This window comes from Gallinula chloropus, assembly GCF_964237585.1.
Source record: "Gallinula chloropus genome assembly, chromosome: 1".
In the NCBI taxonomy this organism is placed as follows: Eukaryota; Metazoa; Chordata; class Aves; order Gruiformes; family Rallidae; genus Gallinula; species Gallinula chloropus.
In genome coordinates this window covers 120,054,897-120,078,248 of record NC_140085.1, presented here as the reverse complement: position 1 = coordinate 120,078,248, position 23,352 = coordinate 120,054,897, and the positions used below count along the sequence as shown (strand labels likewise).

The 23,352-nt window shown below is 43.4% G+C and overlaps 3 long non-coding RNA genes across 3 annotated transcripts in view; 1 reads left to right on the top strand and 2 right to left on the bottom strand.

The window, feature by feature from the left end:
* LOC311197679 overlaps positions 1–13,068 on the bottom strand; it is a 38,325-nt gene extending 25,257 nt beyond the window's left edge. The window contains exons 1-3 of the long non-coding RNA XR_014617653.1: positions 12,649–13,068; positions 10,849–10,954; positions 10,026–10,111 (exon numbers count right to left, since the gene is read on the bottom strand). This is a non-coding gene — a long non-coding RNA (uncharacterized lncRNA). The remainder of the gene's footprint in view (positions 1–10,025; positions 10,112–10,848; positions 10,955–12,648) is intronic.
* A 568-nt stretch (positions 13,069–13,636) lies between these two features.
* LOC311201796 lies at positions 13,637–15,981 on the top strand. Its single transcript, XR_014617881.1, has 3 exons — positions 13,637–13,755; positions 13,954–14,068; positions 15,888–15,981. It is a non-coding gene; the product is annotated as an uncharacterized lncRNA (long non-coding RNA).
* A 1,922-nt stretch (positions 15,982–17,903) lies between these two features.
* Positions 17,904–22,938, bottom strand: LOC311192921. Its single transcript, XR_014617360.1, has 3 exons — positions 21,976–22,938; positions 19,302–19,412; positions 17,904–18,413 (listed from the first exon to the last, which is right to left on the bottom strand). It is a non-coding gene; the product is annotated as an uncharacterized lncRNA (long non-coding RNA).
* Between the last annotated feature and the right edge of the window lie 414 nt (positions 22,939–23,352).

The window sequence follows — 23,352 nt, the reverse complement described above, 5'->3', positions numbered from 1 at the left end:
ACCAAAGCTGGAAACAAGCCAGGCCTCTAATCTAGTGTAGAGACTGATCTTAAATCATATCTTAACCTGGACCCTGGGCTGCAGGTGAGGGCCTTACTTCTACCCATCATCAGAAGCACCTCCCAAGGTGAGGTACTGTGCTCATTCTCTCAGCAGATGATCAGGACTCTTTCCAAATGGTCTAAATGGAATCATGGTAAGTAGCTCAGGTACTTCCCTGAGAGGACAGCCTTGTGACTACGGCACAACGACAGTCCAGTCCCACATCACTGAAGTCACTCACCTAACCCACAGGGTAGCGGCTATAGAGGGCACACAACCTCACTGTTAACTCACTACAGAAACTGCCCCAAAGAACTGGGCCAGAGAAAGCAAGAGCAAGTGGAGCCATGACTGGGCTAACAGGGAGAAATTAAGACTTGAGTTCTTTGGTCTTTGGCTTTTTCCAGCAACATTTTAGATTAAACCAAGCGTATGACCAAATTTATGAGCTACCTACACTACTGTCTTAGAGATCAAAAACCATTCAACAAAAACCACTCCCCCTCACCCACCATTCAAAATCATCCTCACCACACCCAACAGGAGTTCACACCCTTTCAGGTTCCTAACTCAGCATTGGCAGCATTCGCAATAACATGGTTTAAGAAGTTGTCAGTACTGACTTGGTCTCTGTAATTGAGCATATACATGTTTATCTGATGAGGTAAAACATGTTAAACTGAATAACCCTCACAAGGAATTCCTCATCAGAAAACCAATGAGGCACCCTATCACTTGTTCTGACTGAACAGGCAAAATAAAGTCCTCTTTAAACGGCACAAAAAGACCAGATTTGGGTCAACAGAGATACCGCTGTTATGTCTGTATCTTTAACAGGCTGTTAAAAATTCATTCCAATTAAAACGTATTTGTGCCTGAAGTAAAGAGGGAGATGGTGTTTGCAACTTTCAGGAAAGACCGAGATAGGTCAAAATAAATAAAAAAAAAAAAAAGCCCCAAACAACTGTAACATTTGTACAGTTGAGTGATGATTAAAGGTAACACCACAGTGAAAGGGAAAAAGAGCACAGAAACAACAGAAAAGAAGGCGTATCTAAAAGGAGGCAAAGCAATCTGCCAGTTTCTGTCTCTTAAATTAGAGGACTTGCAACTTCTTCACATTCTCAGGAATCAGCAGGATGCAAGGCTGTAGGTGGTGATGTCAGAAGAATGTCTGCCCCTGGCCAGAGGGCTCAGCAGAGACCCAACCAGCAGGTTTTTGTTTTGGGCTTTGGCTTCCATTTTATCAAAACATTACATAAGTTTACAACTTTGTGAGCAACACAGACTTCATCACTGAAATCGGAGTCAAGGACAGCATACAACTTTCATTTTGTCTTCAGAATTATTATTTTTATTATAGAGTGCACAACTACCTCAATTGTCAGGAACACGAAGAACCATCCAGATAACAACTAACAAGCGCAATCAACTATTCCTAAGGCATCAGAGAGTAACTACAGAACCAGCCACACTCCCCAAAACAAAAAGTTAAATATACCAAGTCTCAATGTTATTTTAAAAAAAAGATAGGTATGTAGAAGTTTCATAATGCTGAAACACAAAACCTGTCTTCTCAGAGGATTCTGCAGTAGAAAAGCATAACTGAAATAGTTTTTAAAGAACTGATATCACCCAATGAAACAAAATACACAGCAGTGTCCACTTCCTTAGATAACACCAGAATAAATATTGCTGGGGAAGTGCAATCAGCTGGTGCATTTTCTTACCCATTTAGGACCATGCATTATGGTTTAAAGTATGGTTTTAAACAGATGTGAAAACGTAGCCCTCTGAGGACACTATTAGTGAAGCTCTGTTCAGTGGTGTCTCATACCACATTACTTCTAGAATAAAATTAAAACTTACTGTCACCTGTAATGACCAAAGTCTCCTGCAATGTGACACTGCCAGCGGTTCAGCTTTGTTGCCTAATTACATTAAGTACCAATTAAAAAGGAAAGGAAGGGGTTTTTTTTTCTTATGCATCTTTTTCCCTCGGCTACCATATTCCATTATAAAAAAATTACAATAATAACAAAAAAACCTCAGAATTATATTTTGCTTTTGTTGAACAAACAGGAAAACTCTACAGAGCATTCAAGGAGATCATCACAACTGAGCGAACAGAGACTGATTCTCCTTCTATTCCTGAGAAGGAAGAGTGTGTTCAAGGAGTTTGGTGGGATACATAATTAACCCCTTCTTTCAAACAGGCCCCATTGCCTAACTTTTGTAACTTAAAATTCTGTATAATTTTTTGTACAATTTATTTTTATTTAAGAAAAATATTACATTTCTGTTTAAAAAAATCAAATTTAGTCTCATTTCTCACACAGGTCTTAGCTTTGTCAGGCAAATACAGAAAACTTTGTGGGACAATCTGAACTTCAAGAAGTTTGAAATAGGCACTTCTTCACAAAACCTTTAAAAATGGTTTTAGCTAGTATTGTCTTGCTATGTATTTTTATCCTAGCACCACTGGAAAAAAGTGACCTACTAAAACATCTAGAAAAATCAGGTCTGACGTTAACATATAGAATAGGTACATTCAAAGGCTAACTTTGACTTAGGGAGGCCAGTCATCTTTGTCTCCCTCATCATTCTGTGGCCAGAGCAGACAGAGAAAGCCTCCTTTACAGAGTAGTTCGGAACATAAGCCAGCTTGGGGTGCTCTGTATTACCCACTGGAGAAGCTGAATTACTGTTACCAACCACAGGAACCCAAGAAGACTGATTTTCTTGTGTTGGTTAACCTCTGCACATACCCCAACACCCAGCCCAGTAACTCCTCACAGGGTGTAGTGCTGTGTTTGCACTGATTCTGTACCTCACAGCTGGTTATATTCACAGAAGCTCATTAGCCCTACCACTGGGAGACTCAATTCATTTGGTACCTGGTTTGGATGACCACATAGTTCTCGTTCCATAACTTCTACATCCTTTTCATATTGAAATGATGTTTTCACAGAATCACAGAATCATAGGGGTTGGAAGGGACCTCCAGAGATCATCAGGTTCAACCCCCCTGCCAGAACAGGTTCCCTAGCACGTATTGCACAGAGGCGTCCAGAGAGGTCTTGAATATCTCCAGAGGAGACTCCACCACCTCCCTGGGCAGCCTGTTCCACATGTAACTAACAAGTCATACTTTATTCTTAACCTATTTTCTCCAAGTCATTATTCAGTCCAAGTCTAACACAGATTTAGCCCTTGTGCATTTGGATAAGGAAAGAACCTAGGTGTAATATCACTGCATTTGTAGAAAAAGATTTTATCTTCCATGTTCATGACTCAAAACCTGCATTTCTCACTTTATAACATAGGTAAGCATTTCGTTATATGGGTAAGCCTGTCGCCAACTTTTCCAGTTCATTTTTGCATTTAGGTTTTTAATTCAGTCCACCTGAAGCTAAACTGCAAGGAATAAAAAAAATGCCCAACTTACTTCAAGCAAGCACAGAATTAAAACTGAACACCTCAGAACAAAGAATCTCAAAGTCCCTGTGTAGGCACTAAGCTTCATGTATCAATGTGGTGTAAGGACTAGTACAGTCTTCAAAGGAAACATGGGGTTTGTTCTTTAGGAAGTCATTAGGACCAAGAAAAAAATTTGTCCTTCTCAACATATTTTATTCACCAATAATTCTGTTATGCATCTGGAGTGGCATATGGTCAGCATTTTCTTTAGGGGACTGCAATTTGTCTTCATTTTACATACTAATAGCCATATTTAGTCAGACCAAAGATAGATGTGTCCCCTCTATTGTGTCTTTAGCAAAAGCTAAGTCCAGAGGTCTGGGGAAGAACACTGGGACAGGGAAGGCAGCAGGGTTGGATACACCTTCAGGATCCCTCCTCAGCCTTCTGGGACTGGGCTTTGCCGCCTTCTAAGCAAGTGGTGATGCTTTTCCACTGAAAGCCCAGGGATAAACTTCAGGATGTATAGTAGCTCACAACTAAACTGTGCACTATGAAAAAAAAAAACCCAACCAAAAACCAGCCTCTTACTTGCTCTGAATCTTTCACTTGATAATTTTTTTTTTGATCCCCTCTGGGTCTTGTACTACAAGAGACTGTTAATGAGCATTCCCTGCTCATTTTTTCCATTACATTCCTATATAGCTGAAGATGAAAATGATAAAAATCTATTTCTTTGCCAGGGTGAAGATTCTTAATCTACTTAATTGCTCTATCATCACTGCCACCCATTTCTAGTTCTATTATCTCTCCTTTTTTTTCTCTCCCTCACCCTTCCTTTAAGGATAGGGATCAGAACCGCATCCGGAGGTCAAGACAAGAGCATAGGTTGGCATAGCAGACTTTATTGGCCATTCTTCCCCAACAAATAATTTTTCGGGCCAGCCCTGATCATTTAACCAATGCTTGGATTTACTGTGGTGAGCTCTCTACAACACCTCCTCCTCTGGTGCTAATAGTTTACAGTCTCAGTAGCAGCAGGACTACTCTGCCCTGCATGCATTACTTCATAGTGTCAGCAGCAAGCTTCATTCCCAGTTACTGAGCATCACAAAAATCCCTCTGTGGCTCTTCATAATTAGCTTTCATCTTCTGCTACCCTCATTAACTTAAAATCACTCTGCACTCACTCTTCCAGACCACCGATGCACACGCTGACTAGTTGTAAACCTAACACAGATCCACATGCAACCCTACCAGTCACCTCTGTATCCTCTGTGGCAACAGGCAATTTATTCCCTCCCCCATCTTGTAACCAACTGCCAATCTAGGAAAGGCATTTCCTCTTATGTCAGAGCAGTTTCATTTTGCTCATAACCTTTAGTGGGTACTTTTCAGAAGACTTCCTGAAACCCTGGCATACTGCGTGACGCAGATTACACTCACAACCTCAACAGTGTCTTCAAAGACCTCTATCACACCATTCTGACTTTGGTTTTCTGATATATTAAATTTGCCTGTGAATCAATTAGCTTTCTTCTCCACTGCATTCACCAGAAAATTGGGTGCTACGAATGCCAAGTCTTACTGGTCCTGTTCTTTCCTATAGGCTTTCTGCAAGTGTTGTGCTGTTAAGCACCATCATTACCAGTTCGGCAATTTTATATGGCAAGACCTTCTAGACATCTTAAGTGTAACCAGAGATGGCAATCTGCTGTACCTCATTTTATAATTTTGTTCTAAAGCACATTATCCCAGCAGCACTTCTACTTCAAACGGGTACCTCAACAGGACCTCATGCTTTTCTTCCCTCGGAGAGGGGATTTAGTTTGGGAACCTGAGTTCCTGCGCAGTGACCGTGAATATCTCATACTCTTTCAGCTACAGTGCTATCTCCTTTGAGCTCTTTTAGATCTTAGTTATCTATTGGCCCCATGACCTTCTTCTCACTGATGTTTCTGAAAACATATGACAAGCTTCTCTGCCTTTTACAAATCACGTATCAGGCTATGACTTGTTTTACTGTACATTTTGTTTAACTTGCCTGATTTTCACCTTTTTGGACATAAGTTTTTGAAGGATATCTTCCCATTCCTTACAGCCTGCTCAACCATGCTCATTGCTTTTTGGGTTTTTTTACAACCTTTTTGAAGGGTCAGAGAAGCAGTTGTTCTACAGGATATGCATTTGTTCCTAGTCTCTCTACACTGGCTGCAAGCATTTTACTCTTGACTGTTCTTACCAGGCTTTCTACAGAAAGCCTGGTGAGTTTCCTGTTAGCTGCTTTCTCCATGTTAGACCTAAACTGTGAATAGCTTACTTTAGGAATAGGCATTCAGTCCCTCCATCTTATCTTCTAGTCTTATAGCATCTGCATAGAAACACTTCTATTTCGGTCTGACTGCCTGTTCTTCTGTCTAAACTGAACCTAATTTATTCAGATAGCTTCTCACTGTTTTCTACATGACTTTCACTGACTTCTATCCTATATACAGCAATGTTAAGGACTTCAAGCCCAGAGGCTGTGTCATCCTGACCTATGTGCCCTTTCTGCTTGTCCTTATGCAGGGTATTGGGATTACAGTGCAGACTGATGCTGCAGAGATCTTTATTCACAGAATGATAGAATGGTCTGGGTTGGAAGGGACCCCAAGCATCATGGAGTTCCAACACCCCTGCCACAGGCAGGGCCACCAACCTCCAGGCCTGGATCTACACAAGGTTGACCAGGGCCCCATCCAACCTGGCCTTGAACACCTCCAGGGATGGGGCATCCACCACCTCTCTGGGCAGCCTGTTCCAGCACCTCACCACTCTCTCCGTAAAAAATCTTCCCCCAATATCTAACATAAACCTTCCCTCCTCTAGCTTTAATCCATTCCCTCTTGTCCTGCCATTATCTACCCTTTTAAAAGTTGATTCCCCTCCTGTCTGTATGTTCCCTTCAGGGACTGGAAGGCTGCAATGAGGTCCCACCGCAGCCTTCTCTTCTCTAGGCTGGACAAGCCCGGCTCCCTCAGCCTCTCCTTGTAGGGGAGGTGCTCCAGCCCTCTAATCATCTTTGTGGCCCTCCTCTGAACCCTCTCCAATAGTTCTACATCTTTCTTGTATTGGGGACCCCAGATCTGGACAGAGTACTCCAGATGGGGCCTCACGAGGGCAGAGTAGAGAGGGACAATCACCTCCCTGTCCCTGCTGGCCACCCCTCTTCTGATGGAGCCCAGGATACCATTGGCCTTGCGAGCTGCAAGAGCACACTGCTGGCTCATGTTAAGTTTCTCATCCACCATGACACCCAAGTCCTTCTCAGCAGGGCTACTCTCAAGGAGCTCTTCTCCCAGTCTGTATCTATGTCTGTGATTCTTCCAGCCCAAGTGCAACACCTTACACCTCGCAGTGTTGAACCTCATTAGGTTCACCCAGGCCCACCTTTCCAGCCTGAAAAGATACCTCTGGATAGCTTCTTTTCTTTCTGTTGTATCAACCATACCACTCAGCTTGGTGTCATCCACAAACTTGCTGAGGGTACACTCAATTCCATCATCAATGTCACTGATAAAGATGTTAAAGAGTACTGGTCCCAAGACCAGTCCCCTGGGGGACACCACTTGTCACCAGCCTCCACCTGGACATAGACCCATTGACCACCACCCTTTGTCTGCATTCTTTCAACCAGTTTCTTATCCACTGGATGGTCCACCCATCAAATCCACATCTCTCCAATTCAGAGATAAGGATGTGGTTCTTAACCCTCTATCTAACAACTCAGAGATTGCTTCCAGCACTATTTTGGTAGCCTTTCTATATCACCAGCACTTATCCACCAATTTATCCACTAAGTGATAGCCTAGAGTCCTTTTGCTGTAAGCCACCTTGGCATATAGTTGGAAAATTATTATATGCTCCCTATCTGGATTTATGATGCTGGAAGTTGCGCTCCTCTTACTTAATCAGAGTGTGACTCCACCACGGCAGGAGATATCCTTCTACCAGCTAGACTCAACACCATGCAATGACATTCTTAGAGCAAAAGGATACTTGGCCATCACCCAAGAGCAAGGTCTCATCTCCAGGATGTGATTTCAGGACCATTTCTCCTTTACAGGTTTGATGTCCTCTTACATTAGGACTAACTACACAGAAGCGCAGGCTGCCACAGGGCAAAGGTAACAGTGGCACTACATGCCTGGGGGTTTACTTTACACAACTGCCAATTAAGGATATTTCCCTTACCCACAGACTTAGCATGTTGCGACTTTCACAAGATCCTCCTTCAATTATAATAATCTACAGTGGGCATCTTGCAGTGTTGTGATTATCCTTTTGGTTTAACAGCTGTAGTAATACTGTTGGGATTAAGAAAATACTACTGTCTAACGGAAGATCTGGTATTAGCGTCTAGTGTGAAAAGCCAAAGTGTCCAAGTTAAATGGCCTCAAGCATGCTTCTTGTGTTTCTGGATTACTCTCAGGGAATTACACTCTCTAGATACATAGATTCAGACCATCCCCATTCTCCCAATGCACAGTCTACTGGTTTTGTGGGTGATACCCATTATTCCACAAAAAAAACCCATACAGTAACTTCTCTGTCTCCCATTCAGCATCATTAATCCATAGGCCTAATGCACTCTCCAGTGCATTGAGCCATTTTCAAAACAATCCTACACAAGTACTAAGGAGTGGGAAACTCTACTTTTTCCTTGCTTAAAACCCTGGTATCACTAACAGACATTTCTGATAGCTGCCAGGCAATCACACTTTATAATCTAACAGATTACAGCCATCTCCATGATGCTGTAAAGTGCCTGATTGTGCAAGCCCTTAAACACAGTTTCCCTCAGACAGCAGAACATATAGCCAGCCACAGCTTTCACAGAAAGCAGAAACACAAGGGTTTTCTAAGATGCAGCCTCTGTTGTGCCGTTAACGGGAGCTATACACACAAACACATCCTGCATCAAACCAGTGTCCCATATAACCAAGATTTGCTGATTCAAAAATGGGCCCCAGCCTTACACATTCAGACTCCAGGTTTCTTACTAGGAATTCTACTTTCTGTTACAGCAAGGCTGCCATATTTTCAGTAGTCATAACGTACACAACTCTCAAGACAAAAGAAGTCTTGAGGGCTTCCCCACACACACGTCACTGCCGTATTTATAGGCAAGATGATTAAGCTCTTGTATTTTGTTGTGAAGAATAAATTGCACTATACAGTAACGACAAATTCAATACTGACCGATTTGTGAAACAGGCCTGATTTTTCAGTTGATAGAAAATGGTTCACCTTCCCTTTCCACCATCAAATCTAATTTAAAGTAACCCAGTGTAGTGCAAATACATTAGATACTCAGTAATCCCCAGTAATGGCAGGGAAACTCATCACAAATTGCTGCATGTTATGAATCATCTTGTGAATGCATAACTGCCATACACTGCAAAAGGCACTTTAACAAGTAGTTTCATTCATTTATGTCAATACTTCATAATTAGCACAGAGAAGTGTCTGCAAATTGAACTCTTGAACATCATGCTCCTTAGTTACCAGTTTTCTTTTATTTAATATTTTGAACACTTGATGTAATGGAAGACCCCATTAGAATTTTGTACCAGTGACAAATGACATTTTCATTTCCTGTTCTAAATGTGTTAGTACGAACTAATGAACTCAATGCTCAACAAATCCATAAGTACACGCTGACCTGTATTACATAAACAGTCTAATTTACTTTATATGGGCTATTAAAGTTTTTAAAGTATACTTAACTCTTCTGCTGAATAAAAGACAACAACAACAACAATAAAAAAGCTACAGGGCTGCACAGAAATTAATGCTGATACTTTTTTCTCCCCAGCGACACCTGAGGGGGTCCCCTCTCAGAAGTAACAGGTGAAAAGCAATAACATGATGGACAGGCAAAGAGGAGAAAGAAGAGCTCTCCCCTGCAGAATAGCCCTGAAGATCCAGATTTTTTTTTTTTTAATTGAAGTTAAGAACTGTGATAGCTCTTCAGGGTATTCTATCCAAAGCACACCATATTTTGTAAGCATTATGATGGTCTTACTGAGGTCATACTATTCACCAACAGAGATACAGGCACTCTACAGAGAGCTTACAACTGCAGGGCTTGGGTGCCCAAAGTTATACCTGACGTGTCGTTTCCTGGGAGTTTATTTTAACTAGTGGGTAGAAAAAATAATCTTGATTTGGATCCCAGAATCCCAAGATGCCAAGCTACTGTAATTTAACAGTTTACTGGCAACAGCTGGTTGGTTATACCTAACAGGATGTATGCTCTTAGACCGTTCTGGCAGCAAAATAAACCCTTCTGTCTGCAAATTACTTGGCAACTGGGGATAACTAAAACTGTGCCCAAGGCCAGTTGCTGCAGGGTCGCCGACAAAAGTTATCTGTGGACATTTGTGGTATAACTACATTACCTCAGAAGCAATTTAAAGGTTTAGACAAAATGCTTTCTTAGACTAGAATGAGAACAGCCAAATGCAAACGTATAAATACGTAAACACACACAGAGATAGTTCCACTTTGACACTTCTTACCGGGATAACTTCCCACTCCTCATTGCTAAACAATCCTCAAGCTCCAGCTCTGAGTTTGTCCCATCCTCCATGGCTTCCCAGGAATCCTGGAATGCAGACCCATGGACTAATTTCTACACGCTGTGCACACTGATGTAAACATACAAGAAAAGCTTCACCTCCCTCTAACACTGCTAATTAATGAGAAAAATTAATTACTAAGGTAATCAGTGTTTCCCTTCACTTTGAAATATGAGAGCGAATCACGAGGTCTTATTATGTACTGCTTATTTTTACTTTCTTTTAAAATAGAAAAACAGTGTTGTAAAACTTTATTTAATTTTACAAGATTTAACCCTTTAAAACACACATGCATCACCACTGGACAGTTATTTGAAGTTACACATTCTTAATTACATCCTCTGTAATTCTCCTCGTGCTTTCAGTTCTTCAGCAGTCATAAGAACCATCCTGACATGCAAGTCTTTCTATTGCATCTAAAGTTTCTCCATTTCAAGTATCTTCAGGCCTATAACCGCTGCTAGGCTTATCAATATGAAATCTATTTATTTAAAGGGAAATATATATATATATATCTTACTGTTATATCTTAGTGCTCCGATTCTTTATAGTTAAACCATAAAAAAAGTGGGGAAAATCCCACCTCTCCTTCCATACTGCCTTTTAGTAATCAAATAGAGATTTTTCCATGACATTTTGATTAGGCTCTCACTGTGAATACATTAAGTGATAATTGGTCCAAAAAACCCTATTGAGCCAGGTACATCAGAATACAGTAAATACTGGGAGCACCGTAGGCAGCTGTATGAATCACTTCACATACCTGTGGTTTTCCAGGTTCCTGTGCTTAGTCATGAGCACACTCTTCATTTTCTTGTACACAGAATATAATTTCTGCCAATTTTTGTTCTTGGTTTCTACACTGCCACCTGTAGTCATACAAGAGAAATTAGCCATATTTTATGCTGCGAATCCCATTACCACCACGTTTCAGCTCGCTTGTTTTTCTCCACAACCATTCTAAAGCGCTCCCCTTCGCAAAGGTGCGTTAGGATCCTCAAACGGAGTCATTTGCGCTATTCTCTGATAAATTCCAGGGAGGAAGAAAACACCCAACTCAATCCAACCTGAAAGAACATTTTAAAGCTCTCACAACACAGATACGTGCTTTACACACTTTTAACGTTATCCTCGGTGTTTAGTGGGCACACCACAACCTTGACAGAGCAAGGTGATGTCTCAAGTGGGAACATAAAAAGCCCATCTGCACTTAATTACTCGGTAAATACAAAAACTAATTTCATTTGTTCTTCCATCTGAAAAATGAGCACGGTCTCATAGAAACATAATTTCCATGCCCAGCTTAGTTCCCCTTACATAGGTTATAAAGAAATGCCTACCAAAAAAACCCAACCCCAAACCAACCCAAGGAGTATTCAGAAGAACACCTCACAGAACTAAAAGTGATCTTGAACTTTTTTTTTATGCCATGAAAACCCCTGAATTTATTCCAGGCTTAGGGCACTTTGAGCAACACGCCACAGATTCTGGGAAATTAACCATCTAGATCAAACTAAGACCCAAATACACAATACCCAGAGCCCTCACACGAATCCTTTCCTGAAAAAAAAAAAAAAATAAATAAAAATAGAAAATTCAAGCCTTCCTGGAAAAAAGGGCAACGCTTTCTGCTGTTCCGAACAGGGGTTTCACCAAATAACGAAGTTTCAGAGAAGAAGCCCTTGGGGGAAGCCTGGCTTTTGCGTGCGTATGCAACTCCCCCTCCTTCCAGTTAAAGGCTGCTCATACCATCCCTGGAAGCTGGCGCCGGAGTGCCCCCCGCTACACCTCTCTCTCTCTCTATCTGGGAAAAACGCTCCCAAGTCATCAAGGGACAGAAAGTAACTCATTTCCCCCACGCCGCTGCGAGCGCACGGATGGCTACGGCTGCCCGGGTACCTGCACCCCTGCGCTGCCCTGCAGCAGCAGCAGTAACCGCTGCCTCGGCCAGAAATCTCAAAGCCGGAACAGAACCCGAAATTAAACGCGATTTTCCAAGGGGGAGGGGAAAAATAATAGTTAAAAATTAGGAATATCGATAATAAATCAATGAAACCCCAGGCGCCGGCGAGGCTGCCTGCGCCCCGGAGCACACGTCCAGGTAACCCCTCCCGCCCCGCCAAGGCGCCGCCGCCCCCGAACGACAAGGCGCCCGCGGCCGAGGGGACCCTCCGGGGATCCCGCCACCCTCCCGGCCCGGCTGTGGCCGCTCAGGTGCGCGGCGGGCGCCGCCCCACTAGCGGCATCCGCGGGCACCCGCCGCCGCCCCCCACAGCCACCGCGGCAGCCCCCCCGGTCCTAACACGCCCGCACCCCCCGACATCGCCGCGCCGTTGCCCACACCCACCAAGCCCCTCACAGCCCTCCACATCCTCAACCCAGCCGTCCCTAAGCCCCACGAAGCCACTCACCGCGACGCCTCCCCCCAGCCCAAAACACCCACACGGAGCCACCGGGGGAGATGCGTCCCGCTGGGACGCGCCGGAGCCAGGGGGTCACCGCCAAACCCGGAGGGTCGCGGGTCTCGCGCCGCCGCCGCGGGGAGCGGGTGCTGCCCACCCACCTGCGCTCGCCGGGCTCCTCACGCCGCCGGCCGGTGCCGCAGGATGAGGCGGCGGCTCCTCCGCACCAGCGCGGCTCCCTCCCTCCCGCCGCCGCGCAGCCAGGGGGAGCCGCGCGTCCCGGGTGCCGCCGCGCCGCCGGCCCGGGATTCCTGCGGGAGGGCGGGCGAGCGGGCGGGAGGCGGCTCGTCGCTCGGCACAGCCTCCCGCTCCTTCTCCGCCTGGCTGGCTGGCTCGCTGCCTCCCTCCCTGTCAGGCACGTTTCTGCCGGTGCCGCCGCACAGCGCCCCGGCGGACCCACAGCGCGCACCTCCCGCCGCCCGACCCCCTTCCCTTTTTATCGCGGGGACGGAGCTGCCGGGGCTGTTGCTGCTGCCGCCGCACGGAGGGCAGCGCCGCTCGGCAGCCGCGCCGCTGCCTACCCACGGCCAGCCCGCCCCCGCCGCCGCGCTCACACACACACACGCTCGCTCGCTCGCACCGCCCGCCCGCCTCCCCGCCAGCCCACCTGTCCGCGCCCCGCCGCCGCGGCCCACGTAACCGCCCGCCCACGCACCGCCCACCCGCCCGCCGGCAGGTCCCCGTCCCCCGTTCCTCCCCTCACCGCAGCGGGGCCGGGCGGAGGGGAGCCGCGCGGCCTCCGGTAGCGCGGGGCCGTACGGCTCCCGCCGAAATCGGCGGCGGGCGCGGGCTCGGCGAGCCCGGCGGGCCGCGCTGAGCCGCGGGGGAAGGGAAGCGGCAGCCGCCCGCCCCGCCTCGGGGTGAGAGCGGCGTGTGGCCTCCGGGTGGCCGGTGTGGGCCGCGCTGCGAAGTCGGGACCGTGTCTCACCTGTGTGTTTCTCACCACCGAGTGTCGGAGGCGCCCGGCTCCCCGGTGGCAGGGAGGCGCCTGCGAGGCGCTGCGGGGGGCTCCCGGTGCCTCCGTGCTCTGACACCAAAGCACACGCGTGTCCCTGGCCCGTTACAGGCAGCTCACGTGTTCAGGAATATGCTGGAAGCCCCGTGCGCGATGGCTCTCTGACAGCCGATGGGGAGACGTGACCTAGCTGGAAGCGGTCGGCTCTTAAAAACCTGGATCGCCGCGCTCACCACTTCTGCTAAAGCAGCAGGTAAAACGTCAAAGTAAGAGCTGGGGAGAGTGCCCGGGCTGTGACCCGGGCCGCAGCGTCCTAGCTCTAAGGCACTAATGGCAGAGCAGCCCATCCCTTACTAATGGTTCTCTCGTTCCCCGGCTCCTGCCTGATGTATTTGCGTTTCGGAAACAAACGAGGTATTTAAATTACCGGGTCTGTGTCGTCTTTGTGCAGATGGGTTTCGCTGTGATGCTGACACGAGCGGAATATGCTCCCACGATCCAGTAGCCCAACCAGGTTAAGAGAGGGTGGTGAGGAGTCGATGGCGTTGGAGCGGTCATGTTGGCTGGTAACTGATTTCAAATTCGTGCAGTAAAAAAGTATTCTATTCATTCGTTTCACAGCGATGGATTTCACTTTGGCTAAGACAGTCTTTACCTTTCCCAAACATTTTATTCCGACCCTGTATTTCAGCACCCAACCTTTCCATGGTAAGCCAGAAATCTGTGCAGTCGTGATACCACACTGTAGTCTAGTGATATTAAGCAGTAAGCTACAAAAATAAAATCACTTGCCTTTGTCTAGTCTTCTGCAGACTTAAAGCTCTTTTCAGTTCCTTTTCTTACATCTCATAAGCGAGACACCAGACTACCTGAATATTTAATGAGCAGCAAACCAGAAGTCTGTATGTAGTAAAAGTAGCAAGTATAACAGACACTTTTTAATAGCAACATAGAGGAGTACTTATCCGAAAAAAGTTTAAACAATTTAATTTCCCCAAATTAATAAACATTAATTATATATGAGCACATCTCCAAGCTATTTGTAATGTAAAAAGATCAAAATCCAAACAAAGCTTTCACCAAAAAAAAGGTATAAATAAGCCTGTAGAGATGAGGATGAAAATTGATATGGGCATTTTGACTCTACTCCAACCAAGAAATCAATTCGGGTCTTTTGCTCTGAAACCTAGCAGCATGCTGGTGCAGTAATTCAGAAGACAATGTGAACATTGAAAACCTGGGTGCCATAACTCTGCTTTTTCTAAAAAAAAAGGCCATTGTTAAACATATAACACAAGCTCTTACATCTAGTAAGCAATAAAGGATATTTTGTCTCTAGATTGAATATTTTATGTTTATCCTCTCTCTTGGAGCTTATAATATATATATGAGACATGTTTAAAAATATATAAGTTTTCCATGCTTGCATCCTCAACTAAATTTCGATTAAATGTAAGCAGCAGATACCAAGAGTTACTGATCAGTAAATATTACTCTGAAATTCCATAGTTTACCTACAGTAAGGTCTGCCAGTGGCTTCGAGGACTGGCTTATCCAACTGTGTCTCCTCAAACAGTGTATGGTCAGTAGAGACCATACTGACATGCCACCAGTCTAGAACAGTTCTGTCATTTTCCACTAAAACCTCCATAAAGGTAGGGGTTTGTCTGCAGGTGTCTTTCCTGTAACTGTTACAAATGTTTTAAACTCTAGCAGATAAAGTACATGCTCTTTTCACTGAAGCATGTCCACTGGTAGAGGCTGCTCTCTTCACCAAAAAACATCATCGCTCCTTTCATGTCGTTCACAAAGCTGCTCTTAAATCTAGCCCATGATAGGAGAAATGCTCTTTTTATTCTGATTTTCAAACCAGGGAAACAAGCATTTGGTCACCTCAAAATGAATATTAATCAAATGGTATCATATTTGCCATGAGTTTGTGAGATGCAGCAAATTAGATCAGTCATGCACAGTCTCTCTTTCTTTCCCCCTCTCTCCTCTTTCCCACCCACCTCCCAAACAGTTCTGCCTTTTTTTTCTTCAGCAATTCAGGTTTGGAAGAATAAAATCCATTGTTACAATGATTCAGAGACAAACTGAAAGCTAAGTGAAATATTGTTCTCCCAAATCTGACAAGACAACTTGCAGGATGGAAACACCCAGAAGATAAAACCCACTTCTTTTATAATATGCACCAAAAAGCATTACTTGCCACTTTCCCCTTGCTCCCAGAATATACACAGCAACTGCTGGGTTGCTGTAGTACTGAAAATTTCCAGTTTTCCAGATGATGAGCTGTGACTCAGTACTCCTACTGGTATACCTCAGTGCACCATCCATTTACTTTACGTGGTGGTAAATCATCTCTCGCTTTCCTTCCACCAGAACTTGTCAAACATCGTCATCCATCGGAGGGTCGAATCCAGCACACCATATTCACCTTGTCTTCCTGAGACAGATCAAGTAAAAGCTTTTCTGCTCTAGCATTTTTCTTGACCAGCTCCTTATTTCAGTTGCTCCCCAAGTATGCTTACACCTCTGAGAACATGGGATGTGCAGATCATCACCTTAAATACCGTCCCTCCTGGACTGTACTTCTGCTTTTTGGCTAAACAAGTCTGAAAGATTGACACAAAGCCCTTTCACTTTGTGTCAAGCTAATTTCTAGAAACTTCTGGGAAAAGCATGGGTTTTTTTCTCTACATACAAAAACCCTACAAAAAGTGAGGTGATGAAGCAAATTTTAATCCATTTATAATCAAAAGAATTACTTCAGTCTATGCTACGGAAACCAGAATTTGGCATAATAAAGCCAACAGCTGGTTGAGGAAGAATAGCAGTGTGGGCTCTTTGATGTCTGCAGATGAACATGCACAATCAAAGAGAAAGTTAGGATAGCATATCGTGGTTCTGGGTATCAGTAAGGAGTTAAAACACTTTTGTAAGTACATTTACCAAGAAAATATTGTCTTATAGGAAAGCCATTTTATTTATTGCCCATAGTAGCTGCAAAAAAGTCATATAAAACATTTAATATGCAAGAATATTATGCTAATGAAAAATCTGTGTTACATAGCCCTTATGAACTGTTCTTGCAAAATGTATCACAAGCATCTGGAAAGTGATCCTAATTTCAGGCACGCCTCTTGTTTCAATTTGCTATGTACAGTGAAAATCAACACAGTGCAATGAAGGTACTTTAACAACTTGAGCCTCTGTGAAAGCTTTGCAATCCTAGAATGCGTTAGGTTGGAAGAGACCTTTAAAGGCCATCTAGTCCAATCCCTCTGCAGTAAGCAGGGACACCTTTAACTAAGGCAGGTCGCTCAGAGCTTTTCATCCAGCCTGGCCTTAAACACTTCCAGGGATGGGGCCTCCACTACCTCTCTGGGCAACCTGTTCTAGTGTCTCACCATCCTCATAGTGAAGACCTTCTTCCTAATGTCTAATCTAAACCTACCCTGCCCTAGTGTAAAGCCATTCCCCCTCATCCTATTACTCCATGCCCTTGCAAGCAGCCCCTCCCCAGCTTTCCTGTAGGCCCCTTTAGGTACTGGAAGGCTGCAAAGTCTCTCCTGAGCCTTCTCTACTGCAGGCTGAACAAGCCCAACTCTCTCAGCCTGTCTTCATAGGAGAGATGCTCCAGCCCCCTGATCACTTTCATGGAGCTCCTCTGGACCTGCTCCAAGAGGCCTTCTTATGTTGAGGGCTCCAGAGTTGGATGCAGTACTCCAGGTGGGGTTTCACCAGAGCAGAGTAGAGGGGGAGAAATGTTCCAAATGTTCCCAAATGGACATCAGAGACAAAGGAAAACGGGCAGAGCTATTGCAGTCAGGACTGAAAATGCTGTTCTAATTAAAACTATTAATTTAGCATGAATGTCTCCTTAGAGATATTCATTTGTTGGTAAGCACTGAAATTCACCCCAAAGAACTGCAGAAGTGGAGAAGAGGTTGAGTTCCTTGACGTGGAATTCAGAAGACCAAAAGAAATGAGCTAGCAGTGGGAAGCACAGTTGTTCATGGTGGTAGTGGTAGAAGTCTGGTCAGACCTCTGCAAGGGTAAGAAGATGTTATAATCGCATATATTGTGTCTAGGCATAAGACACTACAAAGTCTGTTTCTCCAGCCAGGACTAGACTAGAAAACCCAGAAGGCAGCAGCAGATCAGCTCCCCTAGAACACGTTCTCCCTCAAAGAATCTGCTTTATCTGAAGTCACAGAGAGTCACAGTTGCCTATAACAACAACTGATATCCTCAAGTTACATTTTTCCTCCCAGGTTAAATTGCCATCCTTCTATTAATAGGCCCCTCAAAAGCTTTTTTCTCCTTCTTTGGAAAGGTGTATCTGAGAGTTATGCTCAGTCATAAAATGTTAAAAAAATTTGGACAACATTTTTAAGAGACTTGGCTTTAATGAAGTTGGCTGTATCAGTTAGATGTTACACTCTTTCCAAACTCATTGTTTCAGAGATGCAAACTCACCAGTTATTGGTTCGAGAAAAAGACAGAGATTTTTCCTTTATATCACTTTCTTCATTACTATTTCTGGTCTTTTCACAATGAATATGATCATGCTAGCAACCATCCATCTGAAATGAAATAAGGCTGGAGTGTCAATTCCATGGAAACACAATCATTTCGTAGAACTTCTCCATTTCATCTGCTTTCCTTTAAAGTGTATCCTTTGCAGTCTGTGTAACAGGTTTGTGATCAGTGCAGCTTGTAACTTAAACACATGGAGGAGAATCAATTGTATTTAGAATGGTCTTCACCATAGGTCTGCTCAAGCCCTTGTCATGCTCTTCTCCCAGTGGATTTCAGTAGATATCCAGTCTTTTTTTAGTTGTTTGGGTTTGGTTTTATTTTTTTCCCCCAGAGAAAAATACATGGGTTTTGCTGGAAGCACCTCTGAGAGGAAGCCAAAAAAGGATACTGTTTACATATAGATTCCAATACAGTTGGTTTTTTTTTTAAAGTATTTTTAATCTAAAATAGAAAAGTTCCATGCCAGCAAACCAAGAAACCATTATCATCAATTCATCACATCATTTTATCTATTTAGCAACTGATCGTAGCTAACTATGGATTTACAAATTAGATAGCCATGACTACAAAACTCCCTTGGAAATATATCTATTTCTGTCCACATCAACAGTGGAAGTCATACTTATCTCTGCATTTATTCATCTGTTTTCTAATGCAACCATTTCCCTGGACCAGACCTAGCTAGAGGCACCTTTGCTTATTAAAAGCAGCGGCAATAAGACTAGTATGTATTTCTAAAAACGACTGTGCAAATCAATATAATTTCCTAATTGGTTAACTAAATAGCTGCTATGCTAATGAATCACTGCAGATTCTCCGTAAGCATCTGGTTTTGCCCAGTTACTCTTCTTTAGCAACTCACTGGCCAGATGGAAGCAAAGCTCCAGGGCCCCTCTTTCTTGCTCTCCACAGTCATTTCAGCTTGTAACACTGCAGCCCACGGTCTGCTTGTTTTTCCAGCAGTTTGGATCTTTTTCTAAGTCTTCAGAATATTTTCTTTAAATTTATTTCTAATGACTCTGTCTCTAACTTCCCATGCAATATATACATTTATAAAGTGAGTATTTTATAATAGCAGTGAATAGGATAATCACGTGGTAGGCTGCCTGGGGAAGAACTGTGGAACATCTTGGAGTGAAAGCACAAGAGGAAGACCCAAACTTTATATAAGCAAGTGCCAAAATCAGTTATGGGGGATTTCAATATAAATAAATTACCACAGCTCTTTCTGTGATAATGCTCTGAACTCACAGGTTGTGAAACTGGAGTTAACTCTAGTGCAGTGATATCACTTCTTGTGTGAATACCACACACTTATCACCATTCAGTAGACATCTTCCAGGACATGAGTATCTGATGCTCCTAAATGATAAGAATAAATATCAAACACTGAGCCAAGGCAATCTAATAGAACTCTTATAGCTGGGGTGGCATCTCAAATGATAAAATACAGCCTCCTCACTGGAAATTGTTTTGGTTAGTGGAAACAGTTTTGTCAAATATATGGTGTTTTGATAAAAAAAGAAAAGGCACAGATAGAGCTTTTTTTAAAGTTTCATACTGGATAATTTCCCACTGTTTGAGGCAACAAAGTGTATCTCTGAATTAATCTTTTTCTCTCTGTCAATTCAATCTCATTTGCTGGGTTTTAGATTTTAATTTAGCCCATTCAAGAGGGAAGCATCGGCCACAATGTTCAGATTGTGACTCGGGTCACAACTTCCCCTGAGTCTTCTGAATGTCTGTATCTGTGCTTTTGGTTTAGGTTCCTCTTTAAACTTCTTCTTTCCTATTTGCAGTCAGAATGGAGCAAAGAGAGAGGTTGTATCTCCTATCAGCCTTGAGAAAAGAAGACTAAGGGGGGGACCTTATTAATGTTTATAAATATCTGAAGTATGGGATGCAGGGGGAAATGGCCAGCCCCTTTTCAGTGGTCTGTGGGGACAGGACAAGGGGCAATGGCTGCAAGTTGGAGCACAGGAAGTTCCGCACCAACATGTGGAAGAACTTTTACACAGTGAGGGTGAAAGAGCCCTGGGACAGGCTGCCCAGGGAGGTGGTGGAGTCTCCATCTCTGGAGATATTCAAGACCCGTCTGGATACCTACTTGTGCGACCTGTCCTAGGGAACCTGCTTTGGCAGGGGGGTTGGACCCGATGATCTCTGGAGCTCCCTTCCAAGCCCTACAGTTCTGTGATTCTGTGATTTTGCTCCTGGTCATGTCTGTGTCGCATTCTATTTCTTTGCTTGTGAGGGCTGCGTTCATGATGAAAGTCAGCAGAGATAATGAAAAAATATGTACTGTTGCTACCTAAACAGAAGTTGGTCTTCAGATTTAAGAGCGGCTCTTTCTTAATCATGGATCTTTCTTCTTTACCTCTCGATGCTGAAAGGTTGTATCTTATATGTGTTAATATAGAGGGTATTCCTCATGGAAGTGTGTAATTTCATCACTAGGTCTAATACCAGGTTGAAATTATTTTACCACCTACGTTTAATCATGGACTCATATGCCCCCATTACTTCACAGGTGCACAAAAATATCAGGATTAATAAAATTCCCTTCATGTGGTTCAACATCCTTTTCCAACACTTCTGCTGAGTTTTCATTTGTTGTTAGAAATGACTGATTTTTAAACAAGCTACAGTAGGAGATTGAACATTTTATTGCCAATTATAAGATGAATGAGTGACTCCTGAAAACAGGTTGGCCAAGTTACAAGGCACTAGCTGATAACCACTTTATCAAATAAGAAAATCAATTGGGGGTGGGGGATGGGGAGGGGGAGAAAGAAGATAAAAATTCACAGGAAGAGCAACAAATTGCAATTTCTCTTGGAAATTGCAAGTCTTAAAAGTAAAATCTTCAGGCTCTGTTCCTCTCCTGAGATTAATTTTCATAAAGGTTAAATCAATACCATCAAGGGCAAAAAATGAAAGCTGGACAAAGAATACCATCACCATTTCTGTTCCTTAGAATTGCTATGGATCATCTATTTATTGTTTCAACCAGTGTAAGAAAAATAAGATTGTAAATGCCATAGAAATGTCTAGAGGTCTGTTCTGTTCCCTTGACACAACAGGATGCCATTCCCCAATGGCCCTGAGATATTACTGCAATGAACTTTATTAATAACAAGTAATAATGCACAAAGATGACCTGTCAAGCTATATACATAGGAACGTAATATCATATGTCAGAATACAGGACCGCAACCATTCCTTTTTTGATTTATACTCAATGGAATAGTTTAGGATCTGATTCCAGGAGTCAGTCACCATGCAGGTCTTTTGTCTGACTAGAATAGGTTGGAAATTAGGTATTTATTTGTAAGGATTTCCTGAGAAGCCCAGAGAAATAAACTTTCCTGTAGTCAAAGCTTTCAATTTTCCCAGAGCCATGGAATGGTTGAGGTTAGAAGGGACCTCGGGAGATCATCTTGTCCAACTTCCCTGCTCAAACAACCTTCAGAAGGTTGCCCAGGACCATCTCCAGACAGTCTTTGAGTATCTCCAGGATTGGAGACTCTGTAACCTCCCTGGGCAACCTCTGCCAATGCTCAGTTGCCTTCACAGTGAAAAAATGTTTCCTGGTCTTCTGATAGAGCCTCCTGTGATTCAGTTTGTGCCCATGGGCTCTGATCCTGTCATTGGGCACCACCAAAAAGAGCATGGCTCTGTCCTCTTCCCTTCATCTATTTATATACAGTTATGAGATCCCTTGGAGTCTTTTCATCTCCAGGCTGAGCATTTTCTCTCTGTCTTTGCTCATGGGAGAGATGCTCCATTATTTTAAAGATCTTTGTGGCCCTTTGATGGACTCTGTCCAGTATGCCCATGTCTCTCCTTCTGGGGAGCCCAGAACTGTCCCCAGAAGTCCAGGTGTGGCTTCACTAGTGCTGAGTAGAGGGGAAAGATCACCTACCTCCATCTGCTGGCTCTTGGCAAACGATGATTTTGCATCAACATTTTCTGTTCCAAGTGTTAAAATTAATTTGGAGAGGTCTTGGTATCTTCTACTCCTGGGGAAATGTGCAAAAGTGAGATATCAGCAATGAACAGGAGTGAACAGTATCAGGGCAGGGGACATCAGAGACCTGACTTTGTAGAACCTGTGGAAGAAATAAGGAAGCAAGCATATTGGCGCCAGCAGCTCTGTCATAGACATACAGGCATTGTTGACTGCAGACCCTGTCAGTCTGCTTCACTCCCTGTGTATGATTATATTGAAGTTCTGAAACAAACCTTACAGTCTTCATTTAGGACCCCCATATTTGCTTCCAAGATGGTTTAGATTAATTTCTTTTTTTTTAATATTGCCATTCTTTTTCTTTTTTTTTAATTTATCAGGAATGTCAAGGTAAACAGCATTATTGCCTAAATGTCTCCTTCCTATGGTACCTTGGACATGAGGGAAAATGTTTATATATTTATTTAATACATAAGAAGATTATAAAAAGCACTAACAACTTCAGCACAGGGAATTTTCAGGGAAATTAATGACTAGCTGAGGTTAATGGCCCTCAGCTTCACATTGGCCTACCAACTCTCCCAGTCAGTCATTAATTCCCAGGAAATGCCTTGTGCCTTGATTGTTATTGCTTTAATACATTAAATTCAAGTTAAAGGCTTGACTTAATGTTTAGCCACTATAAAGTAAAAGACAAGGAAGTGTTCCCACTGGACATATTCACTGTCAAATATATTTTTATTTACCTTATTCGCTATAGGTATTTAAATAAGGTACTGAATACTTATTTGCCAATTTGCTTTGTTTTCACTGCTCATATGAGTACACAAAAAAATCCTCTGTACATCTTTGTCATTTATTTAATATTTCTCTAAAGATATATTGTCTGATTTCAAATATGACTGAATGCACAAAATATAGACATGGTTGCATTTAATGATAAAATGAAGACATTAAGAATTGATCAGAGCTAGTTCTTTCAAATTAGTATCATACCAGTGTTATTATTACAGAGAAAAAGATACTATGATTAGTGTCACAACGTTCTTGTCTCTAAATTGGAGAGACATGGATTTGACAGATGGGCCCCTCAGGGGATAAAGACTCATCTGGAAGGTCACATTCAAATTGTTGTAGTCAACAGCTCAGTGTCCAAGTGGACACCAGTGATGAGTGGCATTCCACGTAGTGGGAACAGCACAGTTTAACATCTTTGTCAGTGACATGGATAGTGGGACCAAATGCACCCTCAGCAAGTTTTCCAATAACACCAAGCTGTGTGGTGTAGTTGACACACTGAAGGGAAGGGATGCTGTCCAGAGGGACCTTAAC